We start from the raw sequence: 13967 nt of genomic DNA on the forward strand, positions 1-13967 counted from the left end.
TTAAAAATTGTGTTTGTGCTATGCTTATGGTAAATACAAATTAAACTAATGACAAACACCAGTGAAGCAATGAAAAATAAGGCTAATAATTCTGTGTTGCTGTAGCATCTTCTGTACAAGGATCATATAGCTATATACCAGTTATTGAGCCTCTAAGAACCTTAACTGGTTTAGGGTTTTCTAAACTGCAAAGTTGTTGGCAAAATATTTGTCTTTTGCAGGTATTTAAAAAAGTCCCCCCCCCGCCAAAGACAAAAGTTTTGCCGATGCAACTGGCAGTGTAAATGTGGCTTTGTTGGCAGGAGCACTCTCCTGCTGACAAAATTAATGCAGCTCGCGCGGCTGGAAGTATTTTGTCGACAAAAGTGCCGACAAAGTGCCGAAAAAGAAAGTTTACACACTCTAACTTTTAGCGACAAGCTTTTCCTCCTCGTTGTTTGGTACCAGCAAGTCAAGCCCAGCCCCTTCCCCTATTTTTCCTCTTTGTTCCCTGCATTGCCATCTTGTTCCCTGACCCACCAAGCCCTGTGCACCTGTGCTTTCACACTGCTTCTGATTGTACCCGAACCATTTTGTTCCATGCCCTAATCACTGCACCCCCTCACGCTTACAGCTGCTCCTCACCCAGTATACCCAGTGCCACCCCCCTAACACTGGCTATCGTGTCCTGCGTCTACCTTGATTTATTTCTTTAACCCCCCCCCCCCCCCCCCACCCCAGGTTATGTTTGTTTGCACCCTCCTCCCCCATGGATAGTCTAGTGGGAAGGAGGGGTCAGCCTCCATTTTCAGGATCAACCATGGGTTGCTGTGTGGCTCCATGGGGGTGGATGGTGTTCCTGGCCATGAGGATCCTCAACCCCCTAAATGAGACATACCACCTTTGCATTGCTGAATATCAAGAATTGTAGGGTGAGTCTCCACACGTCAGGTAACAACTTCCTTCAAATGAGGGAGTTGTCTGTGATATTCCAGCAGTAGGCACACTGATCCAGCCACTGAAGCCAGCAGATAGCTTGAATGGAAGGACAGGGTATACTTCAGCCACCTCAACACTATCTCGGGTAGGGTGGTCACCCTGTTGTCCCTGGACATTCAGCCTGAGGTCCCGGGGGTTGTCGAGATAGTGCTGGGATGCAGGGGAGGATGCTCTGTGACTGCGGGGTCTCCTTCTGATCCCTTTTTAAGTCACACGTCTAAGTGGGGTCCTCTGACTCCTCAGATATCTCTAAGGAGCGGTGGGGGCTGTTGGGGGTTCTCTGGTTGGTATCCTCTTCTGGTTACCTGATTTTCCCCCTAGGACTTTCACTCCCATCCCCATTTTTTCATTTGCTGTCCCCATTATTTACCTGTAGCCTGGGTTCAATGGCCCCTTACCCTCAGTTGACCGGGAGAGCTGCTAGCTGTTGGCAGGTTTAGGCCCAATCTCTCCTGGCAACCATAATAGATATACATGTTTCAACTTGTACAGAAAATGAGTCAGAGGTCCTACAGATAACAGCCTCATTCACTATGCCATCCTAATTCATTCCCAGAGTACCATCCATCCTATGCATTGAATAAGGTCAGGCCCTCTGGGGGGAAAATGTGCACTGTAATTAGGCTGTATCAGTGCATATGCACAAGGGAGCCCAAGTAAGGTTACCCCTACAACCTTAATTCTGGCGTTTCCAAGCTTGATTTTGTAACCTTAAAGCTCTTTCTTTTTTTAAACAAATTGGGGTGGGGGAACTTATGTAGAATCATATTGACCTTCCACTTGAGTCATAAGGAGGTTCGGGCCTTTAGGTCCACAGGACAGATCTCTACCATTTGAGCTAATAGAGTAATTGGTGTCAGCAGTAGACAACAGTCACTAGAGGGGAATCTCTCTCTCTGTCACACACAATTTGCTCGTGGGTTTCACAGCTATTTGCTGACAGCAGAGGAATGTAGAGACTCAGATCTTTTGAGTTCAAGTCCAGGTTTTGGAAGGGAGTATGACTTAGTGGTTAGATCTTCCTGCCCCTGCACTTTCAGCCTGTCTTCCCTACCCTAGCTCGTGCCCCACATTCCCTCTTCTCCTACACACCCACTGCACCCCACCCCTCTGCATATGAGTCAAACGGCTTCCTCCTTTGTGCTGTGTGGGTGTCAGGAGGGGGCATATCAAAAGAGTCTCCTTGCTCTCATTCCCTGCACCAAGCATCAATGCTACTCTCAACTGCCACCAGAAGCAATTGCATGGAAAGCCCTGCTCAGCCTTTGCTTCTAGGCAGGAGCATGCTTGATGCAGCCAGAATCTTCACAGAATTGAATTGCAAAACTCTATCAAGTCGCTCTTGAGTATATGCAAACAGATTTTTTCAGCGACTTTAAACCTGGCCAAATTTGGGTAGACTTTCACAGGGACTGTTATAGAACTTCTCTGACACCAGGATGATGCTCCTGCCCAATTTCAAGCCCTTGTTCCAAAGCATGGAGGTACTACAAATTTTTAATGAAACTGCATAATTTTCTCCATGGCAAAATTCTGTATTTTTCCCTGATCTCATTCCAGGAAATGGCCAAGATCTTTTACGTGAAACGTCCAAAATTTATATTTGGCCTGAGACAGCATGTAAAAATCTCAGCTTGAACAGTTAAAGCTTGGCAAAATTATCAGCAAATGAAAACAAAGTCTTATAATGGAAAATGTTCAGTTTCCTTCACTTAAGCAGTCCAACTTATAATTAAGCAAATGGAGTTACACCAATTTTAGGCCCTTATCTCAATATTACATGTAAAGAAGCTGAGGCACAGAAGTAACAGCAGTGGAAAAAGCTCAGAAGGTATGGATGTTCATTTTGCTTTGGATAAGTGCCAGACATCAGCCTACAAAAACTACCACTGGAATACACGAAAAAAACCTGTTTTTCATGGGTAATCAATATTCACTCATGTTTCCATTTAGTTTTGGGAACTATACCTGTTCAGAAAGTGGAGTTAAAAATTCAAGTGTGCAATATTTATCTGCTTTTCTATGAAATTACAATATTTTCTAAAAGTCCTGAAAATTCATGAGATGAGCCCCTTTCACTTATTTGGATAGTTGCCTTTTGGCACTAGCTGAACACAAGATGTGCAAAGGAAGCTAAAATATTCAAAAGAATGAACCAGACATTTTTGGATTTGCTCCAGAACTGTGGGTGAAAGTTCTGGGTGGAGTCATCTTATTTTATCCCTAACCCGCTGCTCCAATAAAACAAAGTTTTTAAATAAACAAATACCTTCATTCTATCGTGCTAAGGTGCTTCTATAATAATTAGGATCATGTCCTATAAGATAAGACAATTCTAAGATTGTGTATCTTCTAGAACAGTCAGTTTTACTTCATTGTTTTCATCTCTATTTCCCTCATGAGCTCACACATTTCAGATAAATTATAACTGTATGTGTTAATTTATAGAACATCCATACTGCTATTTGTTACAAGTAAATGCTCTTTCAAATTATGATTTACTTAGTGGCATATGGCTAACTAAAACAAAGTTATTTAAAGCCATCATTTTTCTGGCTTCTCATGATTTCTTATTAAAATATTATTTTAGTATAAGCCTTTAAGTAATATGAATAAATATTAAAACTTCTGTCAAGAACTCTTAAGATATGCCTTTAAAAAGTATGTCATTCAAATGCATAAGAAAAAAAAGGGGGGCAGAAGAGTGAAACATTTCAGACACAACAAGTTCATACTGAATATAGGGCTTGATTCTGCTCCCTTTGTCAACAACAAAAATCCCACTGACTTCAATTGCAGTAGGGTCCTGGAGATAGAACAGAAGATAAAAAATGTATCAAGTATCTCAGTGTGGATGGAAAAAAAAACCTCAGTGAGGTACAGTGCAGAACTCAGCCCAGGGGTAGGCTAAGGCACGGGTTCTCACAACAATTTTTGGGTGGCCTCAGAGTGCAGCCACTATCTCTTGCTGGTGGCTGCTCTGATAATTTTTCCTGAAATTTAAGTATTTCAGTTTAAAATTAGAAAAAAAAAACAAATAAATATGCATATATCCATGTCCAAATCATTGTAATTTATTTACGTAGGATTTTTTTTCCAGATTCAATAATAAAAATAATGTACAGTTGTCTCTATTCTCTACTGGATCTAAACAGAATAGAAACACAAATAAGGTACTTTGTAGGTTCTTGTATTTTGCTTTTTTTTCAAGCCATGATAGTTACTGAGTCTGCTGTGAAAACTGATATTAACAAACATACAAATATCACTTTTCACAGCAGACTTACTCAGTCCCAGCAAGCCCTGGATGGGGAGGTGGATATGGAAGCAGTGGGGGCCAGGGGCACTGGAGGGCAGGTGACCGTGGGGCCAGAGCCCACCACCGTATGCTGCCCAGGGAATGGAGCCTGAAGCCCTGTGGCTGGAGCCTGCCACCTGCCACCCAAGGGCTGAAGCCTGACCAACCAGCCCTGGGAAGGTGGGGAACTCACTGGCTGCCTGCTCCTCCAGTTTTTGTGTCCCCAGAGGTGGTCAGGACCCAACCACTGCTGGTGGCCCTGGGGGAGGGGGCCACTGGTTCTCCCGCCCCTCCCCATCACCATGCAGGAGGCTATGGCACAAGAAAAGTCTCTGGTGGCTCCATGCTGCCATGGTGGCTGCATTTGAAAAACACTGGGCTAAGAGGACTTTAAGCTTCCTTTGCACATTCCCAACTCTGAGGTGTTCCAAGAGCTAGAGAGGCCCCTTATGTAATGTAAACAGTCCCCTCCCCCTCTTCCAGACTGTCTAAGTTACAGAACTGCAACAGCCTCACCTTGCTGTCCTATTGACTGCTGTGCTGCCCAAAATTTCTGCAATGTTGAGGCCCCACCATTACACTAGGGCTTGCAAAGGGGTCCTTGGGAGACAACCTTACGGCTGACTTCTACCATGACTGAGCTGCGGGAACTACCTTTATACCAGTGATTTTCAACCTGTGGGCCTCGGACCCCTGAGGATCCTCAGACTATGTCTAAGTGGTCAGCAAAACATTGTCATTGCCATCTAACAGTGGATTGCAGCCTGTAATCTGTGGAGCACTGGGGGGGAAACAAGCTATGTCTAATGTTCCCAAAGGGTTCCACATCTCCACCATTTGAATTTTTTAGTGGTCTGCAAATGAAAAAAGGTTGAAAACCACTGCATTACAGCACTCCAGCCCACTTGCATAGTGTAAAGGAGCCAGAGTGGTTGGGAATACCACCCAAGGAGTTGAACATGGTTAGGAAGCATAAGCCAGTAATGAGCAGAAAACCTATTAACTGTGTCAACATATAAATCCAGAAATCTATAGTGTCTTTATTAAAATGCAAAAGCTGAAAGTTCATATTTTAGTTAACGGTGACACAGGCAATGAAAAATCCAAGTAGCTTCTAAAGTAAAGAATGGAATGATGACCCATGAATAAAGAACTGAGGGCTTATCCACATGGAAACTTAGTGAGTGGTAAGGCAGGGTCTGAATCTATAGAGCTCTCATATACACTGCACTAACTGGCTGTGTCAACCCTGCTATTATGCACTAAAAATTCCATAGTCAAAGTGCACTACAGAACCTTTAATTCACAGTAGCAGGGTCCACATGGCTAGTCAGTGCATGGCAAGGATGTGTGCTGCAGAGTCACACCCTGACCTGCCACGACTATTCATATAGACAAGCCTGGAGGATATAAAATGTTAATTTCAGAAGTTGGAGGAAAAAAATAAATCACAGAACAGCTGAAGGAATATAAACATTCAGAACAGAATTGTTGGGGCTAGAAGGGACCAAACTAGTATTGGAGTGGTCATCTAAATTGTCCCCTTGCTATCTCCTTGCCTGAAGCAAGACTGCAGTCTCCTGTGAAGAGGACTAATGAGGTCCTGACATTCTGTTTTCAAGACCTGTAATGCATCAGTGTTGACATTTGAGATTAACCTTGGCATTTTTTAGATATATTTTACATCACGCTTTTTTCTGTGTGAAAATATGAGAGGAATGAACAGGTAAGAATGACAATTAGTGTTGTGAGTGTGGCATGATCTTAAGCAATAAACCTGCTTGCTGGGTATGTTCAGAATCTTATTTTGTGCCTCCTTTGGTGTCTAACAAACAAAACAAAACAAAACCTACGTATTCCTTTTATTGCTGCAGAGCCAGTTCAGCTGCAGGTGAGTGAGCAGGATTCTATCCTGTCCCAGGCATCGTTATCTGAACTATGAGCTAAATGAACAGAATTTCTTATTGCTGGTGATGTGTGAACCAGAAAGAACTCCACTTGAGTTTAAAATCCCAGGGTGAGTTTGTAGTCTGGCAGTTTAATGTACATGTAAAGAGATTTTTTTAAACAGATTTGACTTGGAAGTCACCGACAGACAATACATACGGAATCCTTTCATACATTAATTTTTCAGTGCCGTGGAAAACTGCCAGTTACACTTTATAGTACAGAAACTGGTTCTATTGCAGTGGCAGTACATCACATTAAGGTTTTTATTGTTTTGTGTGGGGAGGAGGTTCTGTTTTCTGATAACTATATAACACTCTCATAACTGGGAAGCTATTTACATGGATAAACTACTTATTACCTCTTTAATCACAGGCTTAGTACAGGTATCTTTAGAATCCAGAAGCATTAACTACATCAGATTTACACAGTAATTAGTCACATAATTAGAATTTTTGATAAATAATAAATGATTACTGATAGCAAAGCATAAGCACAGGGTAATCAATCACTGTATGATAATATGTAAATTTTGTAACTGTACCAATAAGCACTGGAAAAAAGGAACACAAGTTAAATCTTGTCTCCACAAAACTAGATTTGAGTTGCTTGACTTAGGACTGGTCTACACTAAAGTTGTAAGTCTACCTAAGTTATGATACTTCAGTTATGTAAGTTACGTAACTGACATCAACATAATTTAGGTCAACTTACAGTGGTGTCTACACCGTGCTGTGTTGATGGGAGACACTGTCTTGCTGACTTACCCTTCTGCCTCTTGGGGAGTACAGACATCGACGGGAGAGTGCTCTGCATCAATTTAGCTTGTCTTCACCAGACCCGCTAAATTGACACAGTTGCATCGATCGCAGCACTGCCGATTTAGCTGTAAGTATAGACAAGCTCTTAGCTAGAGTTCCTGCATATACTACATCATGCAAGGAAATCACATTGGAGCTCATTTTGCCTGGACAGAGCAGCTAGCAGACTGAGGGAAGGGAGAGCCTTCTTGGACAGCTCTGAGCACCCTACTCCACTTTACTTCTACCTTCCAAAGATCAGAGATGTCTGGGAGGGAGGCAGAAGATTCCCAGGAGCTGACAGGACATTTTGGATAGGGGAGGGAACAGGAAAGTTGGGCCACCAACATTTTCACAAGTGTGTGGGGGAAAGGGAAACAGAGCTGTATCTGAGCCGGTAGGCTCTTTTTGATCCCTTCTCTGCTCTTGTGAACATGGTGTGATTTAGCCTTCTTGCTCCCTCCTTCCCTATCCAAACAGTACTGGCACGCCTCCTGGCCACCCCTACCACTTCCTTCACAGGCCTCGAACTCCTGAAAGAAGAGCAGGATGCATACTGCTGCCCGTGGAGAAGAACAACTATTAATCTTCTGGATCATTTTAAAAAAGAGATTTTATCATTAAAAGGATATCCTGTTGGTTATGATGCAACAAAACACAGGGGCTCCACATTTTGTTTGTTTTTCACGTACGCTAATAGCTTGTGCCACGTTTTGGTAAGTTTTGAGGCTGAGAGTTAGTTATTTGGCTATACATTCATACCGGATGGGAGAGAACCAAAATGCATGCATCTTGAGATGACCTATCACCTTCGTTCAGACTGGCAACAAATCCTGAGGCAATGCCAGCAGAAAGCTAAGACACCGAGAGGTTAGTAGAAGCAAGGGAGATGGGGAAGGGGGCGATATCTATCATTACATGCAGGGTAACACTGTTGCTACAACATAAAGTTCCAGTGGCTAATGCACAGACATGGCACAGGGAACCCAATGGTTGGATGGAGTTAAATCTAGAGTGGGGTATGCAACCTTTGTATAAAAGAGACAACTTGTCAAGAGCCAAAATAATGCACCTAATTTGCAAAAGAGCATACTGCAGTCATCCTTGAATACAATGACACAGATACAACAGTCCCCATCAAAAAGCCACTGGGATGAAGATACAGTGGTAAGTGCCATCACCTATAGGCTGCGCCAACATGTTCTAAAGGCAAGCAGTCATAGACTGTTTTGTGCAGCTTGGAGAGCTTCATTTGGCATGAGGGCTGCACTTTTGTCAGTCATGGACTAGGAAATTGAGATTCAGTAAACTGGTTCAAGTTATATATGGGCTGAGTTATATCATAAACACATGCAACCTCTAGATTCTGTAGGGTTTGACTATGAACCCCCTTGGAGAGATGGGGCCAATGCAGTGCAGGCACCAATCTACTCCATCCTTATGGACGGAGTAAAGTGTACACTGAGCAGCTCAGGGTGAGACTGTCTCCTGAGTCTAAAAGGTGCTCCTGCTGGGATGCCATAGGTCTACCATCCATGCAGAGCTGTGTGGAAGTGATACAATTTAGCCCACTGTAGTTCATCATTCCATGAAGCATGACTTTCAGGAATTATGGTATATGCAGCATTTCTGATGGCCTGATATTGTGGCAATGACTTAAATTACACTAAGGACAATGGACTAAATCATGCTTTCATGGTGTAAATCTCGAAGATGTCCATTGAAGTCGCTAGAGTGCCCTCAGATTTACAACAGTGCAAATGACAGCAAAGTTTGTACCCTGATGTGCATCATGCAATGCTTTATATCGTACAATGTGTACTAGAACTCAGTGCCCAGGATTGAATAAAGAACTGAGTTATCCATACATGTAAGTTAATTCACTACATTGCCAATTGAAAGCAACATCCTAGACACAATGGAAGATCTAAAAAAATACCCCCAAAACCTTATGGTGTTTGCTGAGAGAGATGAGGTTTTAGCAGTCTTGAAGAGAAAACAATTGAAGATGACAAACTTTGACAGAAATTCAAAGCCTGCCACGAATCAGTAAAATAAAAGGTGATTCCTGAGGACATCATGAATATGTGACCTTGGGACTATGTCTTATGGGAAATGAACATTTATATGTACTATCTGTTTTTAGATCCAACCTGCATTGGCGACAAAATAACCTGGTTAATAGGCCTAGGTTTGCTAATTGCCTTACCTGAGATTGAATTTCAAATTAATTTAAAATGCAGAAAAAATTATTTTAAGCTGTTTTGTTTAAGGTTAAATGAAAACTACAAATTATTGTGATTTTAACACTATTTTGCTGTTATGTGTTGTGGGTGCTTGAAGCAAGTCTCCTGAATAAGTGACTTAGTCACACAGTTTAAGGTAAGCAAAGCAGGAAAAGCTTTATCTCCGTTAGGAGCTTGCACAGAAACTCAGCACTTCTCCCAGCGATAGGAGTAAAAACTCTTAGTGAACATCTACACTTCGAGCTGGAGGTGTAAATCCCAGCTCAAAGAGACCTACCTATGCTGGTGTGATCAGAGCTAAAAGCAACGTGTAACCATGGGAGTGTATGAGGCTAGCTGCCCTGCGTACTTAATCATCCAAGATCTGAGGTACATAGTTGGGGAGGCTAGCCCACCCTGCCTCTTGGGCCATTGAAACAACACTATATTATTAGTATGCTAACTCAAATCAGAACTAGTGAGGATATGTCTCCTTGAGCTGGGAATTCACTTCCAGATCCAAATATGGACATAACCTTAGTCTCCCAGGGCTGCCTATGCATCCTACCTCCCTGGATTAATTATGTACTCTTACCATAAGGTGTCCGGGAAATAACTCTCTGGCTTCTCCAAATGTATCATTACAGAATATATTATGTAAATAATTAATTATATTATGTAAATAATTAATTACTCCACTTGTCCACTTGCACAGAATAGACAACTATAGTTTTAATGGATGACACAGACTAAACAATCCAAATGATTTGTACTGTTCCAGTTAATAATGGGTTACTTTGTAATGGCAGAAAAACCATACTGTCCTTACAATACTTTATGGAGCTTCCAGTGAAAGAATATACTGGTGTCTTTGGAAAAAATAGAAAATCCAGATTCATATTGTAAGTGCTTAGTTTAGGATTCAGATAGATTTAAAGCAAGCAGGCTCTTGGGACGAGCAGGGAAGAGAACAGATGACCATTTCAAAATTAATGACAAGTCATCATCTAAAGGTTCAAGAGTTCTTTTCATTTAATGAACTCTTAAATGTTGGTGCCTTATGAGAAGGTCATCCAACCCTTTTGAAAGCTCTTTTTCCGTCATCCTTTTTCTTATACCAGCTGAACTGGATATTTTCCCCTTCCTGTGCTGTACACAAGAAATCCCTGGTCCCCAGTACTCCCAATTCCCGGCTCCTGACCCGTAATTTTTGTGATATTGTATCTGAAGAGTCACATGTGTGCACAACTTTCTCTGCTATAAGAAAGTGTTGTACACTGTATGCCTGGCCTAATCATTGGTACACCAGAATACATTAACCTCCAAGAGTTCAGAATATTTCATCTGGGACAGTAGATATTGACTAAAATGGGATCAAGACACATTATTGAAGAAAGGTGGGGAAAGCTTCCCCCAAGTTGCCTATATTTGGTTTGTGTTCTAAGGCCTTGAATCTAAGGCTGTTGAGATGGCACTTTTCATTAGCATTAAACATTAAAAGTATAAAATTATTTAAAAAATGGAAAATATGAAAACAAACAGAATGACACTGTAAGACTTTAAGAATGACTTGGATAGGATGCCCATTGCACATGAAGAGTCCATTGGTAGGGCACTGGACTAAGTCAGACTTGGATTTTAGTCCTAGCTCCACCACAGACCTGCAGTGTGGCCTTGGTCAGGTCATTTAAACTCTATAACAGTTTCCTTGTCCTTTGAATGGCAAGAGCCACCTAGTCCAAAAAACAGATTTTTTTTTCTCCACTGAAGACTTCAAAAGCAATTCACGTTTGTCAATGTTTTTTCCATGAAAAAATGTAATGTTGTCAAAAACTGAAACCCATAAGAGTCTGTTTGAAAAGTTCTTGGATTTTTAACCATCCCCCCCGCCCCCCCATACACACACACACTTCTGCTCCCCACCATCGAGTTCTCTGAACTTTCATACAAATGCCACAAAGCCACCCTGCGTTCTAGCCACAACCCTCTAACCCACCCATCCAGATTCCCCCAGCCAAGCTCCTTTCTCTATTAAATTCTCCTAGGCTGATCACTCTCAGCCAGGCCACCTTTATGTGGGCCTGCACACATACGTTCCAGGAATGAGGCATATGCCCTGGTTCAACAAAAATCGTGTGTGTACTCAGAAATCCTTGTCCACCTTCTACCTGCTCATCTGAATGCTTTGGAATCACTTTTCCCCCGCTTTCCTCTTCACAGAGTTATTTTGTATTTGTGAATATAAGTGTGAACCTCAACTATGAATCAGTGGCTAATTAACAGTATCTTCAAAAGAGGACATACAGAAATACAACAAAGATCTGCTGATGAAACAGGCAGTAGCATGATCTGAATGAAAAAGTTACAGGCATGGCTGGTTGGCTTCCTGCTACAAGTAACAAACAATGCAAGATTGTTAGAGGGCATGTTAGAGGGCATGATACCAACTACTTATCATTTGAATATATACTTTAAGTTTTGAAGAAAGTGAACCAGTTCCTTGCTCAGTCATTTCCTATAAACTGTTTTACAATCATTCTATGAAACCTTCCCTTCTTCAGTGTCACCTCAATACAAAGCACAATTCTTTAAAAGACAAACCTCATGTATTTTTTATAAAGAGAAAAGCTAAGTGTTTTGAAAGAAAGTCACAAAACAACATCTCTCAGTGACATTAATAAGAAGGCCCTAGAATGTCATACCATGCATATTTGAGAACTGCTCAAAGTGGGAAACCTCATTCAGTTAGTGACACTCTCATGTTGCCTCTGGCAATAGACACAGTGTAGCTGATTATTGAGGATAAAGCTGCAAAACAGGTTGACGCCGTTTTTTGTTTTTCTTTAAACAACAGAGAGTCATGAACAATTCAAGACGTGGCTTTTTAAGTAAAGCAAATGCTCATAGAATGTGTAAATCGGTGTGGGTTTTTTATTACAGTTAGATAAAAGTGCCAATATTACTAATTTTGCTCACTTCTTGTGTATGTAAGGGTTGAATCAAATGACAAAGGAGAGTTCTCATTTCGTGACGCTCTATCAAGATGTACAATGATAGAAGAAATTTTCAACAACCAGAATGAGTTCCTCAGCAAACGTTATGGAGTGTCAAAACTGCATTGGTGAGTACACTGACAGAACACGACTAATAACTGGGAAATTTGGTGGCGTTTTGGCAAAAAATAAGGAATTGGTGCCAAATGCTAAATTCACTCACTGTGGTATTTATCATGAGGCAGTAGGGGTTTAAAAAAAAGGTTGTTAATCTGAAAGTGACTCTGAATCAAGTTGTAAAGAGGGTTAATTTTATTAAAGTTCAAGCATTAAATTCAAACTTCTTTTCAGTTTTGGCAATGAAATTGGAAGCTATCATCAAAATCTTATTCATACAGAGGTAAGATGGCTATCATGGGGTAAGGTGTAGACTCATCTCTTTGAACTCCATTCTAAGGTAAAAGTTTTCTTTAGTGATTTTAGTTTTGAATGTTTTGAATGCTTTGTAGTTGAGTTATGGATGTTAAGACTAGCTTATTTAGCTGATTTGTTCATTATATCAATGAACTGACCACCTCTTTATAGGGAATGAAAACCATGCGCTTTTAATATTCATGACAATATCAAGGCAACGTTAAAGAAACTACAGTTTATAGCACAAGGAGAAAGGCAAAACTGACAATCACTCACAACCTTGGGAAATTTGCTAATTGAAGATTCATACTGATCTCATGGCTAACATGCTCTTAAAAATCTCCAATGATGGAGATTCCACAACCACCGTAAGCAATTTATTTCAGTCCTTCACTACCCTGACAGGAAGTTTTTCCTAATGTCCAACCTAAACCACCTTGCTCCAATTTAAGCCCATTGCTTCTTGCCTATCCTCAGAGGTTAAGAAGAACAAATTGTCTCCCTCTTCCTTGTAATAACCTTTTATGTACTTGAAAATGATTATAATGTCCCTCCCGCCCCACACGCAGCCTTCCCTTCTCCAGACTAACAAACCCATTTTTTTCAATCTTCCCTCATAGGTCATGTTTTCTAGACCTTTAATCATTTTTGCTTTTTGCTCTTCTCTTGACTCTCTCCAATTTGTCACATCTTTCCTGAAATGTGGCGCCCAGCACTAGGAACAATACCCCAGTTGAGGCCTAATTAGCGTGGGGTAGAGCGGAAGCATAACTTTTTGTGTCTTGCTTACAATACTACTTCTAATACATCCCAAAATGATGTTGCTTTTTTTGCAACAGTGTTACACTATTTGGCTCATATTTAACTTGTGATCTATTTTGATTCTCAGTTTCCTTTCTGCAGTACTCCTTCCTAGGCAGTCATTCTCCATTTTGTATGTGTGCAACTGATTGTAACTTCCTAAGTGGAGTACTTTGCATTTGTCCTTATTGAATTTCATCCTATTTACTTCAGACCATTTCTCCAGTTCATCCATATCATTTTGAATTTTAATTCTATCTTCCAAAACACTTGCAACCCCTCCCAATGTAGTATCATCCACAAACTTTATAAGTGTATTCTCTATGCTATTATCTAAATCATTGATGAAGATATTGAACAGAACAGCATCCAGAACTGATCCCTATGAAGCCTCACTTGATATGCCCTTTCAGCTTGACTGTGAACCACTAATAACTACTCTATGGGAACAGTTTTCCAACCAGTTATGCACCCACTTTATGATACCATAATCTGGGTTGTATTTCCCTAG

The 13967-nt window shown here is 41.1% G+C and overlaps 1 long non-coding RNA gene across 1 annotated transcript in view; it reads left to right on the forward strand.

Moving 5' to 3' along the window:
• LOC140907094 (uncharacterized) overlaps nt 1–12692 on the forward strand; it is a 368026-nt gene extending 355334 nt beyond the window's left edge. The window contains exons 6-7 of the long non-coding RNA XR_013635268.1: nt 12241–12369; nt 12593–12692. This is a non-coding gene — a long non-coding RNA (uncharacterized LOC140907094). The remainder of the gene's footprint in view (nt 1–12240; nt 12370–12592) is intronic.
• The last annotated feature ends 1275 nt before the right edge of the window (nt 12693–13967 follow it).

This window comes from Lepidochelys kempii, chromosome 2 (assembly GCF_965140285.1).
Source record: "Lepidochelys kempii isolate rLepKem1 chromosome 2, rLepKem1.hap1, whole genome shotgun sequence".
NCBI lineage: Eukaryota > Metazoa > Chordata > Testudines > Cheloniidae > Lepidochelys > Lepidochelys kempii.